At 52.7% G+C, this 12,902-nt stretch overlaps 1 protein-coding gene across 1 annotated transcript in view; it reads right to left on the bottom strand.

Moving 5' to 3' along the window:
• Nucleotides 1–9,096, bottom strand: part of CHRM2 (cholinergic receptor muscarinic 2) — a 175,803-nt gene extending 166,707 nt beyond the window's left edge. Inside the window, exon 1 of the mRNA XM_075558714.1 lies at nt 8,908–9,096. The gene's annotated coding sequence lies outside the window, so the exon portion shown is untranslated. The remainder of the gene's footprint in view (nt 1–8,907) is intronic.
• Between the last annotated feature and the right edge of the window lie 3,806 nt (nt 9,097–12,902).

Raw genomic sequence — 12,902 nt, 5'->3', positions numbered from 1 at the left:
ACTTCATCACTGTCATTTTGCTACTGTTATGAATCAGGGAGCCTCTGTAAAAGGATTGTTTGACCCCCAAAGGCATTGCGACCCACAGGTTGAGAACCGCTGCTCAAGGAAGAGCAAGCTCTTCTCTCTACATTCCTTGACTAGTGGGAAGAATCACCTCCATGTTCAAGTGAACACACACAAGGAAAAGTTCAGTCTCCTCTTCCTAGAGGTCACACGTGCCCATCTCTGACTCGATGTCATCCTATGGCACCCACAGAGCTCCACAGCAGTGTGAAAGGCACCGAGTTCACACGCAGGAGTCCCCAACTCTCCACACAGCGCAGGAGGAGACCTGGTGGCTCAAGGGTTAAGCCTTCAGCTGCCAACCGACGGGTTGTTGGTTAGAACCCACCCAGAGCCCCTGGAGGAGAAGAACCTGGTGGTCTGCTCCCCTCCAGAGCACATCCAGGAAACCCTAAGGGGGCCCTTGTACACTGTCACATGGGTTGGTGGAACCAAATGGATGGCACCCAACAACGGGGCTGGGTGGGTGGAAGAGGAAGGTGGAAGAAAGTGGAAGAAGGAGGAGGAGGTGGAGGAAGAGGAAGAAGAGGAGGAGATCAGGGCTCGGCCCTGCTAGAATGCTAGTGACAGCCAGAGAGAACACTGGGTGGAGGACAGCACAGAGGGTCTCTGGGGGCCTGAAGATGCAGGTAGCCACAAAGCCACCAGGGAGGAAGAAAGGCATCAGCAAAGGAGGACAAAGGACATACCATGAACTTGGGTTTTCCATGGGCTGGCCCCATTGAGCTCCAAGGGCAGAGGGCCTGCATGGGGCTATGTCATATCAACTGCCAGTCACATAAAATGGAAGAGAAGGTCTGTACCTGTGGATGCCTATGCCTCCCCCACCCAAAACAAAAACTAAAGCAATAAAAACCCCAAACTTCCTGCCACCAAATGGAGTCCAACTCTTTATGACCCTATAGCAGAGGGAACAACTGCCCAGTAAATAGATTTCTGAGCCTGTAATTCTTTACTATATTAGAAAGCTTGATCTTTATCCCTTGGAGTAGCTGGTGGTTTAGAACTGCTGATCTTGGGGTTTGCAGCCCAACACATAACCTATTACACCATCAGGGCTCCTTGCCCATCTCCTGAGGAACCAAGTCCCTGGCCACAACTGAGTTCCCAGCCAGGGCCTGCACAGCCTGCAGAGGGCAGCAGACTAGGAGGATGGCAAGGTCACGGACAAGTGTGCTGAGCATCCTGCCTGCTGTCCTCTTCAGGGGCCTTTAGGTGTCAATCCAAGGGCATTTGTCTCAAGTGTGACCCTGAGATTACTACTCAGGGACTTCTTCAGTGGGCAGGTGGCTGGGCCTGCTTCCTGAGTCCAAAGGAATCCATATCTTTGCAGGAAGAAGAGAGTATTTCAGATTCTATGCTGTGAAGTCATCTCTTTGGATAAATGTCTTAGATGCAATTTAGCAAACATCACTGGTTACTGTGACAGCAGGCTGCTGAAGGGACCTCCAAGGTCCAGCTTTTCTGAACCTCACACCTACAGAGGGGGCCCTGGTGGTGAAGTGGTTGCACCTTTGGTTACTAATCACAAGGTCAGCAGTTCAAAACCACTGGCCACTCTATGAGATAGACAGACAAGGCTTTCTATTCCCTTAAAGAATTACAGTCTTGGAAACCCACAGGGTCAGTTCTAATCTGTCCTGTAGGGCCACTAAGGGTCATAATTAACTGAGGGGTAGTGAACATTTCTGTGATAGGTACAGAGAACTTAAAAACATAGGCCTGCTACTTAATGTTACTTATTCTCTCTAATCTCAGAGAGGCAGATCTTTGGTGTTATTGTAGAAGTTGTTGTTGTACATTATCATCCATTGGCTGCAGAGCTGAATTTAAAATAGTATTTAGCTGGTGGAGATGCTTACAGTTTCTTTGCTAAAACATGGGAAGGGAGAAAAATCTATGCGTAACTCAGATATGATACATTATCCAGGCAAGAATTTGGGCAGGGGTGGGGGTTTGGGGGTAGAGCGAACCTGGGGGAAAGAAATTAAAGTTCTCTATAGTTAACACATTTGAATTGCATCCTGCTGCCAAATACAAAAACGTGTCCTCTTTTCTCATCCCAGACTTCATCAACGTCCCTAACAAAGTTCCAGTTGTTGTTTTACGAAGGCAACATCTCGTATCACCCAAGTGGCCTAGCTCTTTGACAGGTGAATCCTTTTGTAATTCTATTCAGTTTGTTGTCGTTGTTGTTGTTTGTTGGATGCCACTGAGTGGTTTCCGACCCATAGCGACCTTATGCACAACAGAATGAAACACTGCCCAGTCCTGTGCCAATCGGCTCAGCCAGCTCTTTGAAATGCAACATGTTTCACTGTCCTCTGTGTGATTCTGAAGTGCTCACCATGTCCCTGATTGTTATGTTGGCTCTGGATGAAAAACTAGCCAAGGCAGATGGGGGACCCTGTACATACCAAGCAATGAGCCAGACACAGAGAAGGAAAAGCTGCCAGCGATGGATAAGATACAGGATGTAAAATGCTCAGCGCAAATGGCTGCCGCGTGAGAGCTGTATTTTAGCGATTGTTCATTTGAGATGGATAGTGCTCAGTGAGGTGGGGATCATAGTAAATTGGGCAAGAAAGGAGAGGAGGAGGGTGGGAAGGAAGAGGAGGAGAAAGGTGAGAATGGTGGAGAAGAAGAAGGTGGTGGAGGAGGAGGAGAACAAGAAGTTGAGGTGAATGCCAAAGAAATAGATCTCTACTGGGCAGTTATTTATTGAGCATTCCTTCTGCACTAGTCACGACCTGAAGAAGCTCCTAAGGAGGCCCGGTGGTGCAGTGGTTAAGAGCTTGACCGCTAACTTCAAGGTCATGGTTTCAAATCCACCAGTGACTCTGAGAGAAGTCCTGCTCACACAGGGGTCCCCTTTGGATTGCTATCCATAAGGTCTGCAGCAACAAACCACCAGCTACTCCTGGGGAGAAAGGGCTTTCTACTCCCATAAAGAGTTAGTCTGGGAAACTCCCGGGGCAGTGCTACCTTGCCCTCCAGGGTTGCCATGAGTCAGCATCCACTCAGTGGCAGTGGGAGCAAGAGAGTGTCTCTGTGGGTGACAAGACCTGGTGATCTGTCTCCGTGAAGATTTACAGCCTAGCACAGCCCTGCTAGGCCTATGTGGCTGGCGTGAGTGGGCACTAACAGGGCATCACAAGACAGCAGCCACGTGTGTAGGCATAGGGGTGGCAGGGAGGCCATGTACCCAAGCACTCCTGTGAATGGGGAGTGGGGTGTGGGTTATCATAGCTGGTTAAGGAACACAGGAGAATTTTTAGCAAGAGAATGGCATGTTCAGATTTGCATCTTGAAAAGGCCACGCTTTGCAGGGTGAGGGCTAGATTGTACTAGAGAGCGGGGAGGGCGGGGGGCCTGTGGGAAACAGATGGCTCTGGAGACAGTTCCCTAGAGAGATGCTAGAGGCCTGGGAGCCATGTGGAGTGAGCATGGCTGAGGGAGCACTGATCCAACGTGGTGTCTGACTAGCCCTTGCTGGGGTGCTGGTGGCGTGGGATTTGGCGTGAGGAGGCAGAAAGACACCTGATAACCCTGGGGCCGCCCTGCCAGCATGTCCTGGCCTCTGCAAGGAACACAAGTGTACAGGTTGGTTTTATGTACCTATGTCGAGTGACGCTCCTGAGATCCCCAGTCTTCTGAGGTGCGACAACCTCTATATCGACGTCCTACCACTTGGAATGCTCGGGTGTAGAGAATGTTCCGATCCATGGGTCTCCCATCAGCACCTCCTTCTCATCCACAAACAGGCTTTCACCAGCAGGAAACACATCAAGAGGGCTTCGGTAAGTGTGTGCGAAAGTCCCCTTATCTTTGCATTCCCTTGGTTCCACGGACCTTTTGAAGCCCCCTCACACGAGCGTATAGCTATCCCTATCTTCCCAACCCTTTCTAAAATGCCACCTAAAAAATAGACCCGGACACACTCAAAGGATACATGCCTTCTGGTGATGTCTTTACTTCAAAACAGATGAGGTGTAGGGTCTAGTCTTTCTCGCTTACATCTGTTTCAACTTGGGATTAAATGCCTTGTAAGTGGCAAACCATCCTAGTCCCATCCAAACCAACATACCTGCTCTCACTGAACACTAGAGGGCGAGAGAGAGAGAGAGAGAGAGAGAGAGAGAGAGAGAGAGAGAGAGAGAGAGAGAGAGAGAGAGAGAGAGAGAGAGAGAAAGAGAGAGGAAGATTCCATTGCTAATGAAAGAAACTGATTTTTTAGTGTGTGCCCTTATCTACCATGAAGCATTACCATGGTAACAGCACTGGTTAAGATGACTGTATATTTAGGTCATAGTGTAAAAGAAGGAGCTTGAACATGTGAAGAAGAAAAAGGGGGGTGGGATTACGTTTCAAACATATCTTAAAAAATGCAGGAGGAAAAGCATCCAGGATTGACTTCACCCTTGGCTAGTAGTAGTTTGAGGATCACCTTGTTGTGCCTTTTCAAAGTAAGGGCAGATACAAGGCCCTAATTAAAATTTAAAGGCGCCATTGAAATGCAGCAGGGTAAAGCCAAAAAGCTATCACCTGGTGTGACCCAAAGTAGACATAACTGGATGAGAAGTTGGGTTGTGTGCTCTGGTCCTGGCTGCTCTTGACCTTGGAGAAGACCATCCCTCCTCTTTAGCACTCTCCTGATATTCCCTGGACAAAATCAAGGGCTCTGTCATCCTTTTCCATGGGACCAGAGAAAACCTGTGCAGTCATGTCTCAGGAAAGCAGATGGATAGGAAGTGCATCTGCCACGACATCACCTCATTCCGGTACCCTGCCTCTTCTCTGCATCTGGTGATCATGGGTGAACAGTTGAGCAGGCAGTGCCAGCCAAGAACCCACGTAGTTGGGAAGGAAGCATCCTGGCTTGGGGTTTAGAGGATCCAAACTGGTTGTGCTGAGCTGAATTAAAACAATGAGAAGAATGTACTTGGACCCTGAACACCACTGTTTTGCTTTCTCTAAACACAGGGAAGCCAGAGCCATGTCTTCTGTAGAGCATGCATCAGACCCAAGGGGAGCCAAGACTCTGGGCCCCAGTGGCTGACTCCAGGTGCTATCATTTGAAAGCCAGTGTGACCTTGGGCCATTACCTGAGCCTCCGCATGCTAGCTTCCTCTCTGATGGATCAGGACAGTGACACCTCCTGCAGAGGGCTGTCGCTGTGGTAAAATGAGAAATCACCTTCATGCACGTACGCACTCAATGACTAGTGAGTCGTTGGAGGTGCCAGGCACCATCTTAAACAGTGGCGACAAAGCACAGGCCAAGCTGATCATATAATACATATTGCGTACGAAGCCCCTAGGACAGTGCTAGGAAGTTAGCATGTCACAAGAATACCTTTTTCAAGGAGCGAGGCCCTGTTTGGCTCAACCCACGACAACCACCACCACCCAGATCAACAATAACAAAATCACGAACACCATCACCACCACCACTGACAAAAACCACACCACCACTGAACCACCACCGCCACTCCCTTCACCGCAACAGACAACATCACATCTCTAACCGCATTGCTACCACCACCACCTCTACCTCCACCTCCACCTCCACCACCAACACAACCACCAGGAACAACAACGCCCTCACCCCCAGCCCCCGCGACAAAAATACTACCACTATCGTCACCGTCACCACCAACAAACCCCCAGCCCACCCCCACACACACGCCACCACCACCACCGTCAACGAGATGGTCTCACTCGGCCGTGGAGCATGGTATCAGCACACCAGCACAAACACCCCTGCATGCTAGCAGCTCTAGCATCTGCTCGGTGGCCCAGAGAGACACACAGGGGGGCCGGGGATGAACCACCTGGAGGATATTAACAGAGTGTGACCAAAGGAGTCCATCAAGGATAACACAGCGAGCCTCCCCATCATGAGATATCCACCCAGTGCCAACAGGAGTGGGAATGAGGAAAAGCAGTCCTTAAATGGACCTGTGGGGTAAAAACGCTACTGATCCTATAGGGCAAAGTGTGGAAAGATGAAGACACGATTGAGGATGGGGTTTGGGTGATCGCATTAAAGGCTCTGCATTGTCTCCCATATACCGCCAGATACGGACTGGCATTGGAGACAAAGGCAACCCTGGAACTTAGGTGGGCATCGACGGCATGCCCAGGGACCCTTGTCCTCTGTCCCCTTCCCTTCTCCGCTTCTTTCTTGGTCCTCCTTCTATTCTGTCCACTCTTCTTCCTCTTGACGACGTGTTTTCACTCTGCCTGCCACAGTGGGTCCAAGAAAAGCCGCCCCCCCCTCCCAAAGCAGCGCTCCCTTCTCTGAGGACAGCGGCATGCCTTCAGTCCTGGAAGTTGGGAAAGCTCCCCTTCCTCAGGGGTCCTTGGTCCTGGGACCCGCTGTTCTGGAACAGGATAGGAATTGGAAAGGGGAGACCCCAGCTGCACAGAAATCTGGCTGCCCTGCTTTGGGAGTGGTCTGGGTAAAGCAGGAGAAAAGGTCACCGCTGGGGCCTTAAAAAATTAGGACAGTGGTCTCTGTGCCTCTGAGACTCCAAGACTAAGGACACATTCCAAAGGGACTTTTACCTGATTCAGACTGCCAGGGTCTCGCATGTCTGCCTGGGGAGTCAGCTGGGCTGGTGCTGCAGGCTTGCCCCTCAAGGATCCTGGGCTTGAACTTGGCCAGGGAGCCTCAGGCTCTAACCCCTCCAAGATTCTCCTCCAACAGACTTACATAAACACCCTGCCGCCTCTCTCCTTGGCTTCCAGAGAGATAACATGGTATGCAGCCAGCCCACCTGGAACTTGAGGTCCTGAAAGTTTCCCCACACTGCCACCCTTCACCTCAATTCTCAGAGTTTTCAAACGGGAAGCTGGGGTGGCTGGCTGTGGGATTGTTGAACCTCTTTTCAGAGCCAGGTTTTATTTTTAAGTTTTTAATGGACAGACTGTTCAGTCCAGCAAAGCAAAGGGCGCCGAGGGGAGTTGCTTGCCCATTGGATCTGCACAACTTGAAAATATCATCGCTTAGAGAAGCAACAATGACACTTCTTCTGGAGCCTTTCGCTGCCAAACCCTGGCTCCCCCTGCACCGGTTGCTGTCACAACATGTAACCCTTCATTTGAGGACTGAGCCAAAGAATCCCACTTTCTCCATGGCGGGCCAAATTCTGCTCCTAGCATGACATTAACTGCCGCTATGTCCAAACACCTGGTTTTAAACACTTCGATCTGTCGCCCCAACAATGGCACATCCTGCTGAGGTATTTGTCCCTTCTCCATAGTGGCATGTCATCGTCTTGCTTGCTTATCATGCACTGGAAATGCATATGCCTAGCATATGTTTACCCCAATCCCTTCTACCTCAGCAAAAGCGCCCCCAGGTCATTACCGCAAGTTTTTCCAAGGAGCCTTGCAATTCTGTGAAACCAGAAATGCCTAGGATGGGGCGCAGGCCGGCTTCCACAGGAACTGACAGCTGGACTTCCCCAAGGGGCCCAGAAAGGTACCCCCTCCGGTCAAATCCAGTGACGGTGGTGGCCTGCAGCGCCCTGCACCCAGCACCGCGAGCCCGCCCCATGCCTCAATCCACAATCTGGTCTGCCTACCTCCGCCTCCAGCTTTCCCACAGGGCCACCCTCCACAGGGTCACCAAGCCCGGTGGCCAGTGCGCGGGCCGCGGGGTTACAGACTGCGTGTGTAGGGGACGGAACACTGCAGGGCGGGCGGTGCCCCCAGCGCTAAGCAAAAGAGAGAGAGAAGCAAAACAAACACCCAGAAAAGAACGCGGGGAAATAGACAGTCGATGCGGGGGATACCTGGGCTGGAAGCCAGGGTGGCGCCGCGCTTCCAGACTGCGCGCCAGGGTGGGCACACTAGGAGTCCTGGCCGCCTTGATGCGGTCTCAGCCTGGGCTCTGAAGTGACACAGGAACGGGAGCCAGGGTGGCCCAGGTGAGACCTTAGACTCTCTTCAGAGCGAGCGAGCTGGCTGCACCTCTCCGTGTCGCTTTAGTGCTGGAAGCACTGACATCTCCAGGCTCAACCCGCCTTACCCTGCGGCCCTGCCAGGCGGGCTGGGCGACCCGCCCTGGGGCAAATGAGGGCTCCGCGAAGCCTTAAGGGTGGTGAAAGGTACTGAGGGAGAGAAGGAGGGCGCCGCGGAAGGCGGCGGGGGATCGCTCCAGCCGCGCCTCCTCCACCCGGGCGCACCAGCCCAGCTGCAGGCAGGTGGTGGGATCCGTGCGCCACAGGTGAGGACCGCAGAGACCACCGCGGGGAGGTGGCCAGGACCCGTCGTGAAAGGGGTGGCAAATTTCGAAACCCAGTCCCAGGCAGGACTCGTGCACACGGACCTCGTGCGCAGGAATCAAGTGGGATGAGGTCCCAGAAAGCCGCTCTTCCCAGGATCCAGCCCTCTCCTCCTGGCCGGGGTCCATCACCGCAGCGCCTCTGCCCAGCGACCCAGAGCAACCGCCCAGGGGGCTTCGCGGAAGGCTCCGGCAGGGCGGGTGGGAAGCCCGGAGATCCGGCTGTCACCCAGCGCTCCCTGACCTGCGGCCAGATTCCGGGTAGAAGGCACAGGAGGATAGGGGAGGGGACCCTCAACTGACCTTATCTGTGGTGGCATCTGGTGGGTGAGAGGGCGGGTGAGGGCGCGGGAATGGCGGTTAAGTGCGTCGGGTCCCTGGCTCCCCAACGGCGGCCACCTCCCGCGGGGCTTGCCTCGCCGCCTCCTTCCCGCCACCCCTCCGGGCCGAAGTTTCCGCCCGCGAGTCTGCCCCAGGGGGCCAGTCCCCAGCGCCCTGCTCCGCCCTGCGCCCTGGACCCCCGCAAGCCGCCGGGCCCCGGGGTCCTACCTGCTCTGGCTGCAGTCTCCCTCCGGTGCAGGCTGGGGCGGTGGAGCCGGTGGGTCGCCGGGTCGGAACCACCCGCCGCCGGCCGGGAGCTGCGCGGCGCTCAGAGTCGGGAGCCCGCCGGCGGCTCGCGGTCGCCCAGGATCTTGCGAGAGAAAAGGCAAAGGGGACTTGGGGCCGCGCCGCCCAGGGGAGGGTGGGGCGGGGAGGCGGCAGGCGGCCAGGCCCGGGCGTTCGCCGGCCGCCGGCCTTGCGCTCCCCACGCCGCCCCCGCGCTTCTCCCCCAGCCCCCGAGGAGACGCCGACCCGACTTTCAAACCTGGCTTTGGCGGCGGCTAGGAGTCTGGAGAGCTGGGCACTGAGACTCGGCCCGAGAGGCGAGCTGGGAGGCGTGCATTTCCCCGCCCCAGTGCTGGGCAGTGGGGGAAAGGAGCCCTGTGAGCCGGGCCCACACCTCCCCGGGGGCCTCGAGCGACGTCCTAGTAGCGGGTGCGATTTCGGGAGTCCAGCCAACCCGCAGGCTGGTGTGCGTGCGTGTGTCTGGCTGGAGGAGTGTGTGTGTGTGTGTGTGTGTGTGTGTGTGTGTGTGTGTGTGAGCGCGCGCGCTCGCGCTGGCTCGCTCGATGGGTCCCTGCGCCCTGGCGCCTGGGCTTGGGGAGGAGAGCGCGTCTGTGTGGGTGCGTGTGGGTCCGATGGGCTCCCAGGGGCGGACAATTTCTGGAGCGAGCGTCTACAATTTTTTTCAATATGACAGGATGAGTTGCTGGTGAAAACGCTCCTCCAATGAAATTCCCTCTGCTCTCTGATTTGGCGGCTCTCCGGAGCAAAGATGACTGCACTTTCTTCAGTTCCCTTGCGCCCCGCGCCGCGTCCGTCCCTGGAGCCCAGCTCTCCCTGGGCTTGAGACGTGGCTCAGAAGCCGTACACTAGCACCCAGCACCACAGCGCCCTCCTTGCAAGGTGAGGCTTTGCTAGAAAGATAACAGGAAAATTGGCGAAGAACTCGAAGCTGATTTTTTTTAATTCTTTTATTGGGGGCTCTTACAACTCTTATCATAATCCATGCATCCATCCATTGTGTCAAGCACCTTTGCACACTTGTTTCCCTCATCATTTCACAACATTTGCTTTCCACTTCAGCCCTTGGTATCAGCTTCTCATTTTCTCCCCTCCCTCCTTGCTCCCCCCTGCCCCATGAAACCTTGATCATTTATAAATTATTACTATTTTGTCATATCCTACACCATCCTACGTCTTCCTTCACCCACGCTGACAGTCCCCCAGGGAGGAGGTCATATGTAGATCTTTGTAATCTGTTTCCTCTTTCTCCCCCACCTTCTCTCCACCCTCCATGGAGCTGAATTTTGATCCCTGAAGATGACCCGCCAGCCTGGTTTCTCTGGAGGAAGGTGGAATACAAGGCGCTGTATTCCAGAGCTAAGCCTGGGCTGTCTGTTTCTCCAGGACCAGGTTTGGTTTTAAGAGCGGCAGTCAACACTCGTGCTTTTGTTTCTGAAAGCGTCCCCATCCGATCTCACAGGATTATTCATGATGCTTTGCGTGTGCTCTTCACTTAAAGGGGGAAAAAGTATGTGAACGTTGCTTCTTTAGGTTCCCGTTTGGTTTTATTCTTTAGCTGCAATGAGGAATTGCTTCCTAGAGAAGAATCCATCATTTTTAGGTATTAACCCCGTTATTAATTCACAAAGTGCATCCAATCGCCTAATTAGATTAAGTAGGCTTTCTGATGCTGATTCGAGAATAAAATGGTTCTTGCGTATTGCTGAGGCCAAGACCTGCATTTGGGAAAGTCAGGGTGTGTGCTGAGCTCATCCAAGACATGGTCAGGTCACCTGCCTGCTTTTGTCTCGTGCGTCTTCCACAATTAGACGTACAAAACATGATGGGAGCTGTCAGTTGAATAACCCGGAATTGGAGGCACCACTTTTAAGATCTCAGAGACAAAAAGCAAATGTAGGATGCATTGATTGAAGATGCCCAGTGGCCTTCAGTTCCGCACATTGAGTTCAGTGTTTGGGGTGAGAGGTCATAGGTCATATACAGAACACCCAAGCCCAGTGTCCCTGTCCTTTACAAGCATTGACTTTGTCTATAAATATAAGTTGCATATAAGACATTTATTTATCAGTTAGACACTCAAAGCAGTGAATTCTACAGCAATATAGAATCAATGGGTACATGGAAATCCCATGCTGAAAGTCCCTGTCCTTTCTGTTGGCTTGCAGTGACCACCAAGTGGGTGTCGGCACTTGTAGAGTCTGCGCCAGAAAGAAAGCAGTAGGATCCCATGTCTCCTCAACACCCTCCACCTGCACATCGACCACCTGGTGACCTTGGGTGGGTCTTGGAACAGTAAATTTCCTTGAGTCTTTCCGAATCCAAACTCACTGTCCATACAGTCTACCCTCACTCTCCATGGCCCCCTGGGACAGAGGAGGACTGCCTCTGTGGCTTTCTAAGAGTGTGAATTCTTACCTGAGTGGAAAGCATCATCTTTCTTCCACGGAGCTGCTACTGATTTTGAACTGCTGACCTTGTGGTGAGCAGCCTGATGTGTAGGAGGTTGTAAAACAGTCTTTTCGCTGCTCTGCCAGTTTGTAATCTGGGGATGGCTTGTGTGTTGCTATGGTGCTCGATTCTAGGCCACCAGCATTTCAAATACCTTTCTGGTAACTCGGGATGCACAGTTTTCAGCAGGGCCCCAGACTAGGAAGAAGGGCTTGATGATGTACAGCCAGAAATGAGCCAGTGAAAACCCGATAGATGGCAGAGTATTCCTTGAAACTCCACCTTCCCTGCTAAGGATATTGCAGAGCCAGTGGATTATTTAACGTGGCTCCTCTAGCCAAAGTCTCTTAACTCCCACCAAATGATCTTTCCAAGTAGGTTTGGTAAGAAGGTGGGAGAAGACTGATAAGATTCACCTGTGAGTAATTTCAAACAGGATTTCCTGGAGTGCCGTCCTGCTATGTATAAAATAAATTGTCTGCAGGCGTAGGTCTCTTTACCAGCAAGAGCTAGGGGTGCTGTGTGTCCTCTAGACCCTAGCTCCCTGCTCAGTGAACCTCTTGGATCCAGGTGACGGCTACACCATCAAATGAGCAGCAGAGAACCGGGAGCCAGAGCATGTAACAGAGCGAGGGACTTCCCCACCCAGGAGCAAGTGAAGATGATGCACATTTTTGGTGCAGAAAGCTGGCTTGCAGGGTGGAGTGCCTCTGGGCACTTAATTGGTGTGGTAGTTAGATAATCTGTTGTCCATTTGAGAGGACTGAATGAAGGGGTGGAGGTTAGCTTGTCAATCAGATTCCATTTTGCTAACCTCATTTGGAGGTGCTAAGGAGATAAATAGCTTGCTGGAAGCAGAAGGCAAGCTCACTCCCTGGGAGACATTGCAGCTGACAAGACACATGGAGCTGCACTAGTCCCTGAGCTGGAGGAGCCATGGGGAGAGCCCTGCCAGCACTGAGATGCTTCCACTGCCACGGGGTACACAAGACCTCCCACCCACTGGCCTGTGATCTTCCTGCATTCGGCATCATTGCATGTGTTTCATGAGTCTGAAGAGGGCTTTATAGATTGGTATCAGACATATAGGTTAATATCAGACTTATGGACTTGATCTGGACTGGGCTGGAATGCTTTCTTAATGTACAGTTGCTCTCTTATATAAAGTTCTTATACAGACGAGTGTCTATAAATTTGTTTCTCTAGTCAACCCAGGCAAACGCAATTGGGGAAGTTGGATTTGCTGACCCACAGAAATAGAGCTGAGTGTCATCGGGGTGAGGCCTATTGGAGTGGGGTGCCTCTGAGCACTTCTTCAGGGAGGTGGGTGTGCTGAGCCACAGAGCTTAAGCTGAATGTCTTCAGGTTGAAACTCATAGCAGAGTGGTCTGACCTTTGGGAATTTATTAGCAGCCTTGACAAAATTTTGTAGCATGTCCTGATAAAACAACTCAACCCAGAGCATTTCT

This window comes from Tenrec ecaudatus, chromosome 9 (genome assembly GCF_050624435.1).
Source record: "Tenrec ecaudatus isolate mTenEca1 chromosome 9, mTenEca1.hap1, whole genome shotgun sequence".
In the NCBI taxonomy this organism is placed as follows: Eukaryota; Metazoa; Chordata; class Mammalia; order Afrosoricida; family Tenrecidae; genus Tenrec; species Tenrec ecaudatus.
Note: the sequence above shows the minus strand (reverse complement) of the source record. Positions and strands in the feature narration are given on the sequence as shown.